Raw genomic sequence first — 20,364 nt, 5'->3', positions numbered from 1 at the left:
TTTTATGCTTTCAATTCAGCATATCAACAACAAGGAGCCTGGTACTACTTCACCACAGCCCGTTATACCAAGATTTTATGGTAATATAATCCCAGGAGGCTTTACTCTTACAAACTTAGATCTATGTAAATTTTAAAATGAGAACAGCTTCTAAAGACCCTTCCCCGCGTTGGAGAGTTATGTATATTTCTAATAAGTATTGGGAAGAAGCTGCTTCTCCTGCCAAAATGATGCTGAAGGACTCCAGGTGGTTAATAGTTTATTCCCTCTCCCTGCATTTTTGTTTTTAGCTCATCTTGACACAGGTGAGTCTATCCAGATCTTTGAAGTCGCTCGTGTGCCCTGAGATAATAAGGGCACATCGTCGAATGTCGATTCCAAAATGTCCTGAGATAGGGATAGGGCAGTGGGAAAGTCAGGGAAGGGTGAGAAGCACAGTAGAGATTATTTATTTAAGAAAGAAAAGAACATTAATGTTGTAGCAAGGATCCGGTACGTTGTCATAATCCCCTCAAATCAGTCACCATGTTGGGTAATGACTTCGTTCTTGCTGATCTCGTCTGTGTGTCATTGTAAATATTTGTGTGTCTGTGTTCCATTTTGGCTACTGGATGGCCAAGTCATGTAGGAAGATTTAAGTCAAGTATTTATTCTTTAATTGTGTCATTCAGATTTCTTTCAGGCTTGTGAATTGCACCCCAATGTTTGAGTTTAACCACCTGATCCCCACATCTTTCCCTCCCCTGTGAAGCACATTCCATTGCTAAAAGAAAGAAATATGAAATTGCTTCATGTCATCTGTATAACTGTTTTGATAGTTTGAGATGTTTGTCTATAAAGGATATTTCTCAGCTCAAAGATCGTGTAAATAATTATATTCCTTTGCTCAGTGGGTTGTTTATTTCTAATGAGGCTGCCAGTTCTCAGAGAGAATCGATAAAATCACCTTTAAATAACATAAACAGGGAGAACAACCATGTAAAAACAAGTGTGCATATGGGCAAAGGCTGGGAACACAGACAATTGAAATCAGTTGTGTTAGGGTGGCGGGATTATGTGGAATTTTTTTTTCTTTTTAAAATTTTCTTTGATATTGTTCTAATGTTGCTTTATAATAAACATCAGAAAGGGAACTATAGAAACATAGAAAAGACGCCAGAAGCAGATGCCTTCTGGCCAGAGCCCAGAGCATGCAGGGCACAGATATTTGCTAGTTACAATTATTCCATAGGCTTTATACTTGCCTGGGTGCTGAGGTTGGCACACGCTTGGGTATGGCACGTGCTTTCTTAGGGGACTATTTTCTACAAGTTAAAGCTAGGGAGCTGTCACTATTAGTACTCCAAACGGGTCCTTCTGCTTTCAAACTGGGTGCCCCTCTCCACTTTAGTGTGGCCTTGAGGTTTCTGCTTTGGTTACTTTAGATTGGAGGGGTGACCTTTGATCAGCCCCCTTGATAACATCTGTTTCAAGTCATCTGTTTCAAGTATCGCCTTTCTGGATCACTTTAGCAGATTTTCAGGTTGAATCTTGGAAGGACAGTAGGATAAAATCCCCAGCTCCCACCATTTCCTTTTCCAACAGGATACACTATCATTCAGGTAGGATTTTCTTTTAATGAACAGTAGGCAAGTCCCATTGATTTCAGTAGAAGTTATGACCTGAGCTTAAAAGCTGACTGAAAACATTAAGACAAATATTTAGAACTGCCCTTGCCTATTGGCATTCAGTCATACTCCTTTTAGCTTTGGCCTGAGATGGCAGCCTCTATGTACTTTCTGTCCGGCCTGATTATAGGTTGTATGCAGTAACTACTGTCATTTTTAAACAGAAAAGGGGAGACTATCTACCCAAAGAGAGGAATTTCCTTCTAACTCACCAAAGAAATTGTAGGTGAGGACTTTTATAATGCAGTAGTGGCCTCAGGTGTTAGTTTCACCAAGCACAGACCTTATACCTAGAGAACCCACAGGCTTTTCTTTGGCCATTCTCAACATATAATCTACTTATGAGAGTCTTAACCCTGCCCTGCCCTGCCCCTTTTAACCTCATGGTCCTTTTCTTAGCTACTTGCAGTTAATATTCGGTTAAACAAAGGCGTGGCCAGTGGTGCAAGCTACTCCCAGTCTCTGAGAAAGAGAACTGAAATTCAGCATTTGTAAATTGACAGTCTAACAGACCCGGGATTTTGAGTGAACTTAACACACAATTCTGAACATGTATTTGCATGTGGATTGAGAAGGAAATAAATGGGACCTTGGAAATAATGGGACTATTTTTCCTAAGAAAGAATTTTTTCATCAAAAATGTGTTTCTGATAGAATCTTTCTGTTGGTCAGCTTTAATTTTTTTTCCACTCCTTTTCTGATCCCACACTCCTTTAGGAACCAAATGAATATAACCCGACTCCTCATTCATCGGGGATGTCTGTTTAATATTAAACAATATCTAACTGACTCTGCAAATGCGGGAACTGAGATAATCACTTCCATGTGCACATTTCTGTGTTCAAGTAGACAATAATAGCGAGGAGCATTTACTGCCACACTTGCAATATAAACTTACAGAAGCCAGTTAGTGCCCTCAGCGTCTCCTTTGGAAGCTGCCATCAGGCGAATGCTATCCCATAATACCAGTAGAAGGCAGGTACCGTGTTCACCTGATTTAGGACCTACGAGGAAATCAACAGCAATTAGAGAGAATCAGTCAGATGTAGTGGAAAAAGTACTAGCCTAGAAGTAAGGATACCTGGATTCTAATAAAGGCTCTATTCCTAACTTTACTATGTGACCTTGGGCAAGTCACTTAACCATGTTATGGCTGTTTCCTTATCTATAAAATAAGGGTATTGGACTAGATCTCCAAGGCTTTCCAAAAGCTACAACATTCTGTGGTACTGTAGATTGCCTTGCTAATTCATCCTGCTAAAGTGATGGCAAATACCACATGCTTCAGCCTGGGTCTCTTATGTTGCAGTTAAACAATAGAACTATGTAAGATGATGCCAAAAAAAAGAAAAAGAAAAACGCTCGAACAAATGAAGTGAATAATACTAGGGAATGTTGACAAAACTTGTGGCAGCCTTCCAATTCCTTCACAGTTGTTTCGTTTTTGTTCTAATGTTCCTTTTCTGTTGCATATTCCCAGTTTTCATCTTCCATACACTCTGTATGTAAAGTCTGGTTTTCATTAAGCTGTGGCCAGTATTTGCTACTAGAACAGAAATACACTGTCACACTTGCTAGAATAGAACTGTACTCGGGCCTCTTCTTTCCTACGAAGTGGTGTTGGGCTTTATAGAGTTTACTTCATAAATGGCACAAATCAGAACCCATGCATTTTAATGGCTGGGACTACTGAGTGGGCCTAAGCATTTGCAGGTTGCAGAGAGAAAAAGGCAAAAGTGATTACATGCTATTAGCATTAAGGAGTGTTGGCAAATCCACTTGTTGGGAACCAAAGATAGCATTTCTGGTGACAACTCCCACAGGGATTGGCCAGTTGAATGAGTATGCTACTGGAAAGAGGATAAACTGGTAGTGGACAGTCCCAATGCCCTGAACACAGCAGTGCCAACCAGCCCTGAGTGTGAAATTCAAGTTCGGTGTGTGTGCTTGTGTGTGGTGTGTTTTATGGACCCGCATATACTATATTCATTAGTGATGATAAGACCTTTCACAGAATTCTGTAACCGTTAGTGGGTTGAGTTTTAAATCTCAGTACATCAGCAAGGAAGAGACAGATCACAGGGTAGTGATGGCTACTGGGATTATACTCATAATATCCAGACAAAACAAGTTAAGGAGGATCTACATTTTCATTGTTTATCAGAATTGTTTCTCATTTGGCTGTGCTTTACTTTTGTTAAAATGTGTTATCTGTAAACCCATGTGTAGTGAACTTCTTATGTAACTTTGGATTAAAGGTATTTATGGTCTTTCTGTTTGATTTTTAAGTAAGTTATTTCTTTTGTAAACCTGCTGATGGTATGGTTCCATCCTTCTGACCTCAGCTTCCGACCTTTTTAAGGACTTTTGTTTCCAATATTGTTATTTTAAATTGTGGTTGAAGCAATAGAAAATTGAAATATGGATTGTGCATGACTGTGTCTTGAGTGTAAAAATATTGCAGTTTGAAACTTGGACCTAAAGTATTGCAAATAAAAATGACAAACATCACTGAGCTGGTGCTTCTCTCTTCTGTCACCTTTCCACACCCCCCCCCCCTTGGCACTGGCATTTACCCGCTTCACGGGTTGGAGGGTAGCATTCTCCCGCAGGTATCAAGACAGGGAAACGTCCAGCCTTGTAAGCAATATGGGAAATGTCCTGCAGATCCTACCACTAGATAACTCAGGCCCAGAGTCTCCATCTGGTTTTTACATAGAATAGCTCAGAGAGACAGATGTGGAAACTCAATGCAGGGCAAAAGGTAGATGAAGGGAAACTGCCGAAAGAAACCATATGTAATAAATAATTTGTTTTTGCTCATCTTTCTGCTTGGAAAATTCTGAACAAGTAAAGCCATGTCCATAATGTTTAGTTTTTATCTTACATGTAGAAATCAAGGGCCACAGTTCACAGGAGAAGTTCCAAAACCATGTTACTGAGAACATTCATTCATTCATTCACTCTTTCATTCAAAAAGGATTTATTGAGCTCCTGCTGTATGTCAGGCCCTGTGGACTTTTCTGAGAAAGATAACTTTTCTTTTAAAAACAACCTCCTAGTGTGACTAAATGACAGTAAAGTTCATTGAAAGCAGCTAAATGAACATATTGGAGTCAGGTTTGTCAGAAACTGAGTCCTCCCGACAAGCTAAAAACACCAGGGGTTTAGCAACCTGGAGGTTTGTTACCCTGGTAGTACTTGTACAGTGGGTCTAGTGTTCCTTCTGGAGCTTGTGTGTATAATTTGATACCTTTGTGTAAGTGGATACCCAGTGGTACTATATTTCCTTCAAACGTTTTATATATCTTACCAAATGCTATTTGGTTGTTTTCAGTTCACTGGATTTACACGCAAGCTTTATTTCTCTCACCGACTCTCTCCATGTTGAAAGCAAAAGAGACATTTCTGTACATGTGAATGGGCAATTAAGCGAGAATCCCAGTCGTTAGCCTTTAGCCAAGCTCTCTACTGCCCATGCGCATGAATTCCTATGTTGCCTCTCCCACTATTAGCCTCATGGCCTTCCAACTTGGATTGACAGATTTCCTCCATTTTTCTATCCCTATTAAAGTAGAAATACTTTTTACGTGTTAGCAGGTTGGCAGTATCTTCCATCAGAAGAGAACATTTCAAAGGCATTTCCCGTTGTCACAACAACTTAGAGGAACAGGGTCCCAAACGATGATAAATGTCTTACTCTGCAGCTCAGCCCTACTAGCTCAGTTGCTGGAACTCTAGCCTCATCTGAGTCCCTGACCTCCTAGTGAAGGGGGAGGGGTAATACCGGAAGTTCCTCCCACATTGTGGGTGTTCTCTACATCCCACGCAGCCCTGGCCTCCAGACACCTGGGTGGTACCTGGCGGCTTTCCACATACCTGCGTCAAGCACCACTGCTGTCACTGCCTTCTGCTAATCCTGTACCAATGCCACTTTCCCGTTGCTACTGTGCTTGCCACTCTGCTGATCTATATCTTCAATAGCCACACCAGTCCCTGGTGCTAGGAGCCTCTGGGGAGGGCACTGGGGTGACTCATCCACTTACTTGCGGTTTCATAGCAGATTGCTTTTTACTGGGTTTCCTTTTTTTAATTTTTATTGAAATATAGTTGATTTACAATGTTGTGTTAGTTTCAGGTGTACAGCAAAGTGATTCAGATATATATATATATATATTATATATACATATATTCTTTTTTTTACATTCTCTTTCAATATAGGTCATTACAAGATACTGAGTATAGTTCCCTGTGCTATACAGTAGGTCCTTATTGGTTATCTATTTTATAACTTGTTTTCTTTTCTATACCTGACAGCAGAAGCCCTTCCCATGAAATCAACTGATTCTGCTACATCTTCGGACCCCTTTGGGTGGTTCTTTTTCCATTTCTGGCACCTCACTGAACCAGGGAACAAGTCTGGACTTCGTTTCCCCCCTCCCTTCTTGGGGCTCATCAGGTCAACCTGTGCATAGCCTGGCCCCTTTCAGGCCCACCACCTTCCATGGAAGTTAATTCACAGCATCTGCTGGAGACATTCCTTTATAAATTCACCATTTTCTTCCAAGCAGCCCTCCTTGGAATAAAAAGGAAATTGGCAGTTTGGTTCCATTCTACGTGTACTCTAATGTTTTCACTAGAGTACCCTCGTCCTGTTTCCTAGGGATATACATTCCCACAAAGTATGAAGCAACAGGCTCTGTTACCATTGGGGGAAAATGGGTAGAGCGTGCATAGGAATCTCTCTGTTTTAGTTCTTACAACTCCACGTGGATCTGCAATTACCTCAAAGTTTCCAACAAGAAAAGCAACAAACTGCATGATACCTCCCCCGTGACATTTCAGAGGTCATGGCAAGGAGATAGGATGCAGGCTGGATATCATGTCCCAGTCCATTTCCGCCACCAGCTGCTAATTACCTTGGTATCAAGAAGTTCCTCCCTAACTTAATTCCACCTGTCACTAGTCCTGCCCACCTGAGGTAGTGAGAATTCCCACTTTCTCTTCAGGCACTTCCGAGGCCTCCCTGGGGAAGCAGGGAACTCAAATCTAATTGCCTATGAGTTCTTCCCTGTGAGCATGGGTTGACCGGCTCCTCAGCCTACGGTGTCCCACGAGAACAAAATTCATAATGAGAAACTTTTAATTCTACAACAAGTAAAACTGAATTGCTGTGCTTTAAATTACAGGATGGGAATGTTATGTTCCAACAGTGTTATAGGACAGAATAAACCTCTTGATGTTCAACCACAATAAATCTCTTGATGTGTCCTGAAACCCTGCTGTAGGCACAAATGAGAAGCCCTGCTATGTTTCCCACAGACTTTAGGTGGTTAAAATCTCCTTCATATTTAAGTGGCTGTGTGACATAATTCCTAAAAAATTTGAATCTCACTTGAATGAGATACAGTTATTCCTCTAGCTATTCAAGTAGAGAGAAGGGATTACCAAAGTAGTCCCCTTCAGGACGATCTTAGTCTCTGGTCATATTGGTCCATTGCTACCTTCAGCAATGATTGTTCTTCTAATTTGGGGTGTATTGTGTTTGGGAAGGTGTTTTTCACCTGAAGCACAAGTGCGTATGTCCTAATCTGCTTTCGGGGTATTCCTAGCATAAGACTTGACTGTGGAAAAGACAATGTTGTCCCAGTTTGCAATATAGCCTTCTAAATCCTTTGGATAAATACTGTCTAGATTCCATACGTTATCATCAATCTCACCAACACGTCTAGCATTAAAACGATGCGGCTACCACACAGTGTGCAGACCCACGTTACCAAATCCCGAACAATAAAGGTTTTATCTGCCACACTGGGAGGTAATCTATCTCAAGAGGTTCATGTAAGGAGCTACATTCATGAATTTTTAAAATTCCATTGAAGATACCTCTCCCGTGACAGAGTTACATGGATGTTACTTACAGTGACGTGTTTATTGATGACACAGGCGTGTGTATTAATATCAGAGTAGCCTATGGTACCAGGATAAATATCTGGAATCTAAAACATTTCCCTTTCATAAGATGATGCTCATAAGAGGATCAAAAACATCAATTCCAGAATCAGTGAAACTCTTTTTGTTTAGCGCCACGGTACACTCCTATGATCTTTTCTAACTCATTGTCTGTATCATTTTGAGGGTTATTAACACCTACCTTAAGCCCTCCTTCAAACTGTGTATGGGTCATAGCATTTTATAGGTTATTAAAGAAGTCAAAACCTTGATGTCATCTGCACTAACATCTGTACTATAAACGATGCATTGTTGGCTGTGCTGGGCCTTTGCACTCTCTATGACCTTCTAGGAATCACTGTTCCTCAGATGGGAAAGCTGAGGCTCAACACATGGCCACAGGCTTAATGATCCATAAGATGCCACGTGCCCACTTTAGTTTGCCTCACTTTCTCAGGTCTTCAGGTTTTCCACCATCTTTTCTTTCACCATCTTGGCCTCACAATCAGAGGCTCCCCACCACACACACACACACACACACACACACACACACTATAATGAATAATTCCCAATCACACACACACACACACACACTATAATGAATAATTCCCATCTCACACACACACACACACACACTATAATGAATAATTCCCAATCACACACACACACACACACACACACTATAATGAATAATTCCCATCTCACACACACACACACACACACACACTATGAAGAATAATTCCCAATCTCACACACACACACACACACACTATAATGAATAATTCCCAATCACACACACACACACACACATACACTATAAAGAATAATTCCCAATCACACACACACACACACACACACACTATAAAGAATAATTCCCAATCACACACACACACACACTATAAAGAATAATTCCCAATCACACACACACACACACACACACACACTATAAAGAATAATTCCCAATCACACACACACACTATAATGAATAATTCCCAACCATGTTGTTCTTCGTCATTGTCATGGGTGCCTGGCTACACCTGACGTGGCCCCTCCAGACCAAGTACAAGTTTTGCTCCTCAGACTCGAAGTGTTTAAGAAGTAAAGGAATGAACCCTGCCTGGAGGGGCACTTACTTTTCTGGCCAGCATGTGGACGGTGGCCCAGTGGCTTTCCCTTAATTACCTATTGGCTGGAGTACACACTGTGACCCACTGTGATAGGTTCACCCCATTTTTCTCCCTGTCTATGGATAGGGCAACCATTTGGGGCTCACCAGGAGGCCCCTGATTCTTCAACATCACTCAGCATCCCTTCCTGCAGCTCCTGTCATCATACTTCAACATTGCTCTGGTGCTTCTTCCATTCAAGGTTGCTGCAAAATGCCTTGGGGGGTGGTAATCTGCGTGTTTCTAGTAGTTTCTACTTTAGTCTAGATATATATTATATCAGCTTCCTAAATTTCCATACCTTCCACTTCCTGCCCCATAGAAGTCTCCGGGTAGTGGGTTTTCCCACCAAAAATAAAATAATGAGAGTAAAATCATCACTCCTAGTAGGGTAGCACCCCAGTACCAAGAATGCTCCATCCTGGCCCCCACCATGTCTTTTGCTCTTGCCTCAAATAGACTGGACCATGTGCTGTCAATTCACTCGAATCTTGTAAATTATGGATCTCCCTGAGGTTGACATGGGATTATGAATTTAGATTTCAGGGCTACAATTGCATTTCACTTTTCTTATCTAAGTGTTAGTAGCAATTATAAAAATAGGATAAATATACATGATGGGGCTGTGAAGAATGAAGAAGTTGACATATCACAATGCTCATTTGGTCACAAAGTAGGTACTCAATAAATGGTAGTTATTATTATTATTATCCTTTTAAAATATCCGGGCCAATTGGAGCACCTTCAAGAGTAACCACTGCCCTATCTTCTTTATCTGAACCTAGGGGCAGGACAGGAATAAAGACACAGATGTAAAGAATGGACTTGAGGACACGGGGAGGGGGAAGGGTAAGCTGGGACGAAGTGAGAGAGTGGCATGGACACATATACACTACCAAATGTAAAATAGATAGCTAGTGGGAAGCAGCTGCATAGCACAGGGAGATCAGCTCAGTGCTTTGTGACCACCTAGAGGGGTGGGATAGGGAGGGTGGGATAGGGAGGGTGGGAGGGAGACGCAAGAGGGAGGAGATATGGGGATATGTGTATATGTATAGTTGATTCACTTTGTTATAAAGTAGAAACTAACACACCATTGTAAAGCAATTATACTCCGATAAAGATGTTTAAAAAGAGTAATTAATAAATATTTTGTGGGGACACAATTTGAGATTGTATAAATACCTGTTTCCCCACCAAACTTTCCCCTATTAGTTTAAAAAAAAAAAAAAAAAAGAGTAGCCACTGCCCTGAGTGAATTTCAGCTGGCAGTCCAAATGCGGAGAAGTATTTCTTCCATAGTGCAGTAACCATTGTTAGAGACCTTCTAGTCCTATGTAGGACCAGACTGGGAGGGCCCTGGTTGGTGAAGTGTGTAGACGGTGTGAGTATGCACCCCATTTTTTCCCCACCTCCATCCAAAAGCAAGAAATCTTTGCTAACACCGGTGGCTTGCGTCTGGGGATAGCATCCAGCTGTGTGCCTCACATTTGTATTTCAAGTCCTTATCCATCTTTAGCTGAAATAACCAGTTCTTTAATAGTTACCAAATCTTTTCCCTTCCCATATTGCCAAATCCATTCCGTAATACTCTTAAAGCCATAAGACAATACTCTTGGGGAAAATCCAGCTATTTCAATTTAATTTTAGCAGGAGGCATTACAGCATCCATATAATACATAGCTGACCTATAACTGAACCATGCAATTAAAATTGGGCAATCTTATTGTATTTAAGTTATACTTCAATGAAACTGACTAAAAAGAAACAACAGATCTTCCTCGACTTATGATGGGGTTACATCCCAATAAACCAGTGTAAGTTGAAAGCATTTTAAGCTGTAAGCTGAAAGAGCATTTAATACACCTAACCTACCAAATATCATAGCTTAGCCTAACATACCTTAAATGTGCTCAGAACATTTACATGAGCCTACAGTTGGGCAAAACCACCTAACACAAAGCCTATTTGATAATAAAGTGTTTCAGGTCTCATGTAATTGATTGAATACTGCACTAAAAGTGAAAAACAGGGGACTTCCCTGGTGGCGCAGTGGTTGAGAGTCCGCCTGCCGATGCAGGGGACACGGGTTCGTGCCCCGGTCCGGGAAGATCCCACATGCCGCGGAGCGGCTGGGCCCGTGAGCCATGGCCATTGAGCCTGCACGTCCGGAGCCCGTGCTCTGCAATGGGAGAGGCCACAACAGTGAGAGGCCCGCGTACCGCAAAAAAAAAAAAAAAGTGAAAATCAGAATGGTTGTCCGGGTAAAGAATGGTTGTCAGTGTATCAATGGTTTACCTTCACGATCGCATGGCTGACTGGGAGCTGCGGCTCACTGCCACTACCCAGCATCACAAGAGACTAGCCTGGGAAGAGATCAAAATTCAAAATTCAAAGTATGATTTCTACTGAATGCATATTGCTTTTGCACCATCGTGAAGTCGAAAAATTGTAAGTGGAAACATCATAAGTCAGGTACCATCTGCATAGGATTTTGAGTGTGAGAGTGTGTGTGTGTGTGTGTGTGTGTGTGTGTGTATTTGTGAATATATGTATATAAAATCTGACCACCTTTACCACAACCAATCTGATCCAAGGCATCTTCATCTCTTGCTTGGATTGTTACAGTAGCCTCTTAACTGGTCTCCTTGCTTCTATGCTTGCCTAACTATAGTCTCAACGGGACATTCAACATAAATCAGAACTCTCCAATGGTTTCATATTCCCCTCAAAGTAAAGACAAAGTCCTTATAATGACTTAAAAGGCCCTCCACTGTGTGTACCCCCCCCTTTTCATCCCCTTCTATTCTCCCCTTTGCACGTTCTGCTCCAGGAACACTGGTTCCTTGCTAGTTCCCAAACATTTCAGCCATGTGTTTGCCTCAGAGCCTCTGTGATGACTGTTCCTTCTTATTGGAAAACACTTCCCTCAGGTAGCCACACATCTCATGTCTCACTTCCTTTAGGTCTTTGCTCAAATATTTCTTTTTCAACGAGGTCTACCTGATTACCCCATTTCAACTGCTTTTCCCCCCACCAGAATTCCTGATATGCTTCCTCTGGTCCTTTTCCTCATAATATCTATCAACTTCTTTCATGCTCTACCATTTCATCTATTTCTTCTATCTGTTGTCTGACTCTTCCCAGTTGAATGTAAGCTCCACCAGGGCAAATATCTTTTTTTTTAATTCCCTGAGGCATCCCCAGGCACACAGCAGTCATTCTATAAACCTTAGTTGACTCAGTGAATGTTGGCTGTTCCTTTCTTCTTGAAACCCTATCTTGTCTTGGTTCTGTGACCACTCTTTCCTGATCATTCTCTTACTTCTCTGTCTTCCACTTCTCCAGTTCCCTTTTCAGAGTCCTACTTCCAACCATCCTTCACATGTAGGTGTTTTCCCAGGATTCTTTCATGGTTTATTTTATTCACACCCAAGTCTCCTATCCCCACCTATATCATAACTCCCAAATTAATATCTCCAGCCCATATGTCTCCTCTATGCTTCAGATCCTAACTGTAAATACATCTACCTACTTGAAATCTCCACTAACGTGTCCCAAAGTCACTCGATACTCAAACTGTCGCAAACTGAATGCATTAGCTCATATTCACCATATCAGAGCCTCTCCCTGTGTTCTGTCTCCCATAATTACCCAAGTCAGAAATCTAGGCATAATCCTTGAGCTTCTCTTCATTTTTATTTACCCCTACTGTCTCCTCAGTTACCAAGTTCTTATGATTCCTCCTATTAAATATCTTTTAAACTATCCCTTACTCTTTATCCCCAATATTTGGGGAATATTACAGCAAAATAAATAAGGAAGGCCTGAAGGAACCAGTCTCCTAGTTTCCATTCTTGGCACTCTTCTGATTCACACTGTGCTAGTGTTTGTTCAGAAAAGCAAACCTGACCATGTCATGACCCTTCTTAAATCCTTTCCATGGACTCTCTGGCACCATCGGCATGGACCCCCTTGCTCTCCGTTATATGCCCTTCATGTGGATCCTCATATCAAGTTCAAAAGCTTGTCTAATACTTTCTAAACAGAAGCCATGACCCCTGCTTATAGATCCATGGAGAGATATGGGAACCACATAACAAAGTCATATCAATAAATCAAAATTAATGATCCCTATGCTAGTAGGGAGTGGAAAAAAGATGCTGAAGAACATTGACTGTAGTTCGTGATTGCAAACTCTCCCCGTATGATGATCCCATAGGAAAAGCATATAAGGCCAATGATATAATTAGTTCTGAGGCTAAGAATGCACAGACTGATAAAGAGGGGAGGGCATCTTTGTGCTGGGCAACATTCAGAAGAAATCACACCGTGTTCTCTATTTTGTAGTGTTTGGATTTGCCCTTCCAATTGCTGCAAGCCAGCCTCCATCCAGGAAGGTAAGCTAATTCTCCTCTCTCCTTGATGCTCAAGAAGGTATAGTCCTTCAGGGAGAACAGACTTGTGGTTGCCAAGGGGGTGGGGGTGGGGGGAGGGATAGAGTAGGAGGTTAGGGTTATTAGATGTAAGCTATTATATATAGAATGGATAAACAACAAGGTCCTACTGTATAGCACAGGGAACTATAGTCAATATCCTGTAATAAACCATAATGGAAAAGAATATTAAAAATAGAATGTGTATATGTATAACTGAATGACTTCGCTATACAGCAGAAATTAACACAACATTGTAAATCAGCTATACTTCAATTAAAAAATAAATAAATTTTTTAAGAAAGAAGGTATGGTCCTTGGCCAATAACCTCGATGGGTTCAATATATTCAGAATCCTTGGAAATGGCCTTATAGTGGTCTAGAGATAGACACACAGAAAGTTTCCATTATGGGGTAAAATGGGTTCTTTACACAATTGTCACTGAGACCTTTATCCCAAAGGTTTTACCAGGTGAGAGGTCTACCCTAAAATCCAAAAGTATGAGTGTTGTTGGTTTGTCTATAGGCCCAGCCCTGGGACAAAAGGCAATGCCCATCTCTGGGCAGAGCTCCTCTGGAGAGTTGTACTGTGCCAGAGTCCAGGTTAGCTGGGATAAGAACCCTGGCACAGACTACAGACTTCCCTTGTGACCCTCGACATCTGTAAGGAGAATGTGGGAGCAACTCAACAGCCTAAGAAGGTCCAGAGAAAGGAGGTGAGACCCCTCTGCTAGGTCTGGGAAGCAGGTTTAAAAGGGGTTTGGACAGATGTTTCCATAGTCTCAGTGGTGTCAGGGCATGGGAGCACTGGGACTATCAGAGGCTCTGGAGTTAGAATAACTTTGTTTCAAATCCCACCTCTGCCACCTAATAGCCCTATGAGTTTGATCCAGTATCTTAGCCTCCCAAGGCTTTCACTTCATCATCTGTAAAACTGGAATTGTTGTACTCATGCAAAATGTCATTGTATAGATCGAATGAGGCCATGTTGTGGGAAAATGCAGGGCACTGGACTTGGCAAACAATATGCTCTTGATAAATGATAGTTTTCCTCTACCCTTGCACAGCATGGGACTATACAACAGAGAGTCTACAAAACCAAGAATTCTCAGAACTGCCTCTTTTTGATATGCCCCAGTTCTAATAGCAAGGTCTTTGTTTCTGTTTCTAAAGGACCAGTTAGAAACAACACGGGGCTTCCCTGGTGGCGCAGTGGTTGAGAGTCCGCCTGCCGATGCAGGGGACACGGGTTCATGCCCCGGTCCGGGAGGATCCCACGTGCCGCGGAGCGGCTGGGCCCGTGGGCCATGGCCGCTGGGCCTGCGCGTCCGGAGCCTGTGCTCTGCAACGGGAGAGACCGCAGCAGTGAGAGGCCCGCGTACCGCAAAAAAAAAAAAAAAGTAAAAAAAAGAAACGACACAAGAGGGAGATGGGGCACTTGCTGAGAGGGGACCTTAAATGAGGTTAGTGCACCATTTTATAGACAAATAATATTAGTTTTACTTTAATCTAAAAAGTAATGCATGTCCCATGTTCATTTTGATGTTGTTCAGTTAAATGCTATTTAACATTGTTAGATGGCAACATTACCCAATTTGATCTACACATTCAAAGCAATCCTTGACAAAATACCAGCTGGCTCTTTGCAGAAATTACAAGCTTACCCTAAAATTTATATGGAAGTGCAAGAGAGCCAGAATAGCCAAGACAATTTTGAAATGGAAGTACAAAATTGGAGGTCTCCCATTCCTGATTTCAAAACTTACTACAGAACTACAGTAGTCAAGACAGTCTAGTATTGGCATAAAGACAGACTTATAGATCAATGGAATAGAATTGAGAGCTCAGAAATAAACCCATACATTTGTGGTCAACTGGCTTTCAGTAAGAGTGCCAAAACTATACAATGGTGGAAAGAATAGTCTTTTCAAGAAATGGTGCTAAGACAACTGGATACCCATACGCAAAAGGATGAATTTGGACCCTTGCTATATATCAACATACAAAAATTAACTCAAAATGGGTCAAAAATCTACATGAAAGAGCTGACACTACAAAACTCTTAGACGAGGACATAGGCATAAATCTTGTGACATTCGATTAGACAGTGGTTCCTTAGATATCACACCAAAACCATAAACAACAAAAGATACAAAAATAGATACATTGGACATCACCAAAATTAAAAACTTTTTTGCTTCAAAGAACACCATCAAGAAATAGAAAAGACAACCCACAGAATGGGAGGAACTATTTGCAAATCACATATCTATTAAATGAATTAGATGCAGAATATATAAAGAGAAACTATAACTCAATAATAAAAAGACAACCCAATTAAAAATGGACAAAGGATTTGAATGGACATTTTAAAAAAATATATGTACAAATAGCCAATAAGCACATAAAAAGATGCTCAACAGGCTTCCCTGGTGGCACAGTGGTTGAGAGTCAGCCTGCCGATGCAGGGGATGAGGGCTCGTGCCCCGGTCCGGGGGGGATCCCACATGCTGTGGAGCGGCTGGGCCCATGAGCCATGGCTGCTGGGCCTGCGCGTCCGGAGCCTGTGCTCCACAGCGGGAGAGGCCACGGCAGTGAGAGGCCCACGTACCGAAAAAAAAAAAAAAAAAAAGATTCTCAACATTCTTAGCCATTAGAGAAATGCAAATCAAAACCACAATGAGATATCAACTTCACACCCACTAGGATGGAAATAATTAAGAAGACAGATAATAGCAAGTATTGGCAAGGATGTGGAGAAATTGGAAACTTTATACACTGCTGGTGGGAATGCAAAATGGTGCAGCTGCTTTAGAACACAATCTGTCAGTTACTCAAACAGTTAAGCATACAGTTACTGTGTGATCCAGCAATTCCACTCGTAGCTACATACCCAAGAGACTTGAAAATATATGTCCCCACAAAGACGTGTACACAAATGTTCACAGCAGCATTATTCACAATAGCCAGAAAGGGGAAGCAACCCAAATTTCCATCAACTGGTGAATGAATAAATAAAATGTGGTATGTCCATATGATGGAATATTATCTGGAGATAAAAAGAAATGAAGTACTGATCCATGCTACAGTATAGACGAACCTTGAAAATATTGTGCTAAATAAAAGAAGCCAGGGACTTCCCTGGTGGCGCAGTGGTTGAGAGTCCGCCTGCCGATGCAGGGGACACGGGTTCGTGCCCCAGTCCGGGAAGATCCCACATGGCGCGGAGCGGCTGGGCCCATGAGCCATGGCCGCTGAGCCTGCGCGTCCGGAGCCTGTGCTCCGCAACGGGAGAGGCCACAACAGTGAGAGGCCCGCGTAACGCAAAAAAAAAAAAAAAAAAAAAAAAAAGAAGCCAAACACAAAAAGCGACACTTTGTATAACCCTATTTACATGAAATGTCCAGAATAGGCAAATCCATAGACACAGAAGGTAGATTAGTGGTTTCCTAAAGTGGAGGAGAAGGGGATTAGGAGGAAGTGGGGAGTACAGGGTTTCTTTTTTGGAAGTGATGTAATTATTCTAAAATTGATTGTGGTAACGTTTGCTCAACTCTGTAAATAAACCAAAAACCATTGAATTGTACACTTTAAATTGATGAGTTGTATGATATGTGAATTATATTTTTACTAAAGCTGTTATAATAAAAAATGATACATGCCCAATATAGAAACATGAGAAAATTCAGAAAAGCAAAAAAGAAGAAAAAGAAACTCCATTCACATTAAAAAAATTTTTTTTCTGTTTCCCAGTTGTCCTCGGGATTGGTTAAGTCAAAAATGCCTATCCTGAAATATAAGACCTCTCATGATTCGTTCCGTTTACTGCTTGAACGTCATCTTTCATCATTCCCACATTGGCACCATATGTTTCAACCGTAACAAATTGTTTTTCTCCAAGCATTCCATGCTCCCTTGCAAGTCCCTGCATTTGCACACGTCATTCTCATTGCCTGTCACTGTTGGTCCCTCCCTCCTTCATTTGGCCAATTGTATTCATCCATCAGGTTTCGGCTTAGACATCACCTCTTCCAGAAAGCTTTCCCTGACCCCAGGGATTGGGTGTACCTCCTTGGTGTCTAACAGTTCTCTGTGCTTATTTCTATCAAATCATTCACCCCATGTAGATTTTTTAAATTAAAGTTAAATTATGAACAAAGCTTCCAAGATCTCTGGGGCAATATAAAAATGTCTAATAGTCATGTCACTAAAGGTCCAGAGGGAACAGAAAAAGAAATTGGTGCAGTAAGTAATTTTTGAATAAATAATTACTGAAAACTTCCCAAAATTTGATCAAAGACATATATTTACACATTCAAGAACTCAGTGAACTCCAAACTGTATAAACATAAAGAAAATCACTCCTAGACAGTTAATAGTACTGCTGAACACTAAAGATAAAGAAAAATTCTGCAAGAAGATAGAGCAAAATGAAACATAATATATATAAAACAAGAATTTGAATACTGTGGATTTCTCAGCAGAAACCACAGAGGGCAGAAGAGAAAGGAATAATGTCTTTAAATTGCTTAAAGGGAAGAACTGCCAAACCTGAATTCTATATCCAGCAAAAATATTCTTCAGGAATGAAAGCAAAATAAAGATATTCTCAGATGAAGAAAAGCTAAGAGAATTCATCAACAGATCTAAAAGAAATGCTAATGGGAGTTCTTCAGGGTGAATATAAATGATACCAAAGAGAATCTTGGAACTTCAGAAATAAAGATGCAAAACAGAAATAGTAAGTATAAAATACTATTTTCCTCCCCTTAAGTTCTTTAAAATATGTAGGACTGTTGAAAGAAAAAATTATAACATCGTCTGGAGGAATTTTTAATCTATTCAGATATAATACCTATGAAACTTTAAAAGATTAGAAGGGGATGGTAAAGTGGTTATAAGGCTCCACTTCTTAAAAATTTATTTATAGTAAAATTCAGTTGAGTTTTGAGAAATGCATACAGTCGTGTAACCAACGAGACAACTAAGATACACAATAGTTCCAAAATTATGAACCTAATCATTACTCCCCAAATGTTCCTCTGGTCACTTTGTATTTCTTTCCTCTCTCCCCTCCCCACCTCCCCAGGCAACCGATGAGACGTTTTATGTCACTACAGAGTAGTTCACATTTTCGAGGTTTTATGTGAACGGAACCAGGCAGGATGCACCCTTTTTGTTCTGCCTTCTTTCAGCCAGCATAATTATTTTGAGAGTCATTTATGTTGTTATCAAATAATACATATTGATACGTATTAGTGCACTGGATTCTTTTGGGAAGACGAAGTCTACTGACACATTATATGTGTGCATACGTACATATACGCATGCGTATGTAAGTTAGAGAGGTAAAGATTCTGAGAGAAACATTTGGTATTTGTACAGTTCTTGGTACAATATTATGGATACATAGCTGGTACAGATGTAGGGAAGATGTTACCACTTTCTGGGGGACAGCATATTTTTATGGAAAAGTTCAAGGTTTAGGAGTCGAATAGACATTATTATCTGATTAATAATCATTATATGATTACTGACTAACAACCTTGAGTTGTTACTTATTTGTTATTTATCCTCTCTGATATGTGTGATAAATGTTATTTATCCTCTCTAAGTGTGATAAATGTTATTTATCCTCTCTGTTCCTTCATTTCCTTATTTTTGGAAAACAGAGATAATAACAACACTTCATATGGTTGTTATGTGAATTAAAATGAGATTACATATATAAAGCATTGAGCATGGAGTCTGACACATAGCAGACAATCAAAAACGTGTTAGTTCTTTTTCTTTTCTACCTTTTTTTTTTTACATCTTTATTGGAGTATAATTGCTTCACGATGTTGTGTTAGTTTCTGCTGTATAACAAAGTGAATCAGCTATACATATACATATATCCCCATATCCCCTCCCTCTTGAGCCTCGCTCCCACCCTCCCTATCCCACCCCTCTATGTGGTCACAAAGCACCGAGCTGATCTCCCTGTGCTATGCGGCCGCTTCCCACTAGCTATCTGTTTTACGTTTGGTAGTGTATATATGTCCATGCCACTCTCTCACTTCGTCCCAGCTTACCCTTCCCCTTCCCCGTGCCCTCAAGTCCATTCTCTACGTCTGTGTCTTTATTCTTATTTGGGGAGAAAATTTCTCATCTTTAAAAAGTGGCAGCGCGTTTGAGCTTAATCATAATATCATAGTGCCATCTGGTGACCATATAGAACTATTACATTATCTGTATCAGAGACTTCATTTCTGAAAAAGTTCTACCACATCTAAGTGCCTGTCTTTAAGATGTCATCTCTAGTGTGTTCTGGCTTAGTATTGCAGGGACAGGGAATGAGGACTGTGCTTGAGGTCAGTTCTGCTGAGCTTGGAGATGCCTCCCCTGTCTGGGCATCCTGTCCTGTCAGGAGGAAGAGCTCAAGGAAAAAGGAGAGGAGTTTCCCTCCTAGCCTAACCCTAAAATGGGCAGATGACAAATTAAGTGTGGAAGCAAGTGAATGAAGTCTTCACATCCGTTCTGCTCTCAGGGATATGGTGGGAGGGAGGATGGTATTGTCTCCTGTTGGAAGGCCTGCCCTTGAACGATCTGGCCACTGTAGCTTTGGCCTTGAGTCCAATCTCAGAGGGGTTTCAAAATCATGTAACCCCTGATATCACACAAATACCCCTAAATATGGACTAGAAAAGGACCCCCTCTCCATTCTACCAGCCCCTCCCCCACCTGGATGAATACAGCCAAGGGCTCTGCATCCGTCAGACTTAAGCCTGGGCTCCGGTTGCAGGAAGTACCCCACCTCCCACCCCCACCTCTAACCGCTCGCAAAGGAGTCTCAGCAGACAGCCACTCTTGCCATCTCTCCTGTGCCACCAAATCAAGTCAAGACTGGTCAATTTATTAAACGTGAACTTTATTGTGATTTGGATTATGTAAGGCAGTGTGGTGAAGGCACTGCAGAAGTTAGACTGGAAAAATATGGTAGGAAAAGGAGCGAGCTAAGAAAACTACAAAATTTTTTAAATGATCGCGTGCTGGACTAGACTAAGTATACTACAAATATGTCATTTTATTCATCATTGCAGAAGCGTTGAAATATTCTAGGAGGTGGAGCTTGGGGGATGGGGAAAGGCTTCATGGAGGAGG

This window comes from Delphinapterus leucas, chromosome X, assembly GCF_059928025.1.
Source record: "Delphinapterus leucas isolate spDelLeu-1000000601 "Yukka" chromosome X, BTC_Dleu_Yukka2, whole genome shotgun sequence".
Lineage (NCBI taxonomy): Eukaryota > Metazoa > Chordata > Mammalia > Artiodactyla > Monodontidae > Delphinapterus > Delphinapterus leucas.
This window is presented reverse-complemented; position numbering follows the sequence as displayed.